The following is a 276-nucleotide window of genomic DNA, read 5'->3' on the forward strand; positions in this document are numbered from 1 at the left end:
GAGCTGACAGGAGGGACAAGTCCACTTCTTGACACCTGAAATTCTCTAAGTCACGGTTACACAACATGTTGCATAGGTAATAAGCCTTGTCAGGAAAGCACAACTGCAAGATTTTATAGAGAAGGGATTTTTCACTCTGTAATTGTGCGAGTGCTTCGCTGAGATCCCTCGAGCTCAGGGCGGGGGGCGGGCGGATGGACCGATCCACGGCCGTTCACCAGAGCACAGGCAGCGACCTGCCGCCCGGCAGCGGGCCGAGGGGCGGGCAGCGCCGTG

The sequence above is a fragment of the Meleagris gallopavo genome, chromosome 3 (genome assembly GCF_000146605.3).
Source record: "Meleagris gallopavo isolate NT-WF06-2002-E0010 breed Aviagen turkey brand Nicholas breeding stock chromosome 3, Turkey_5.1, whole genome shotgun sequence".
In the NCBI taxonomy this organism is placed as follows: Eukaryota; Metazoa; Chordata; class Aves; order Galliformes; family Phasianidae; genus Meleagris; species Meleagris gallopavo.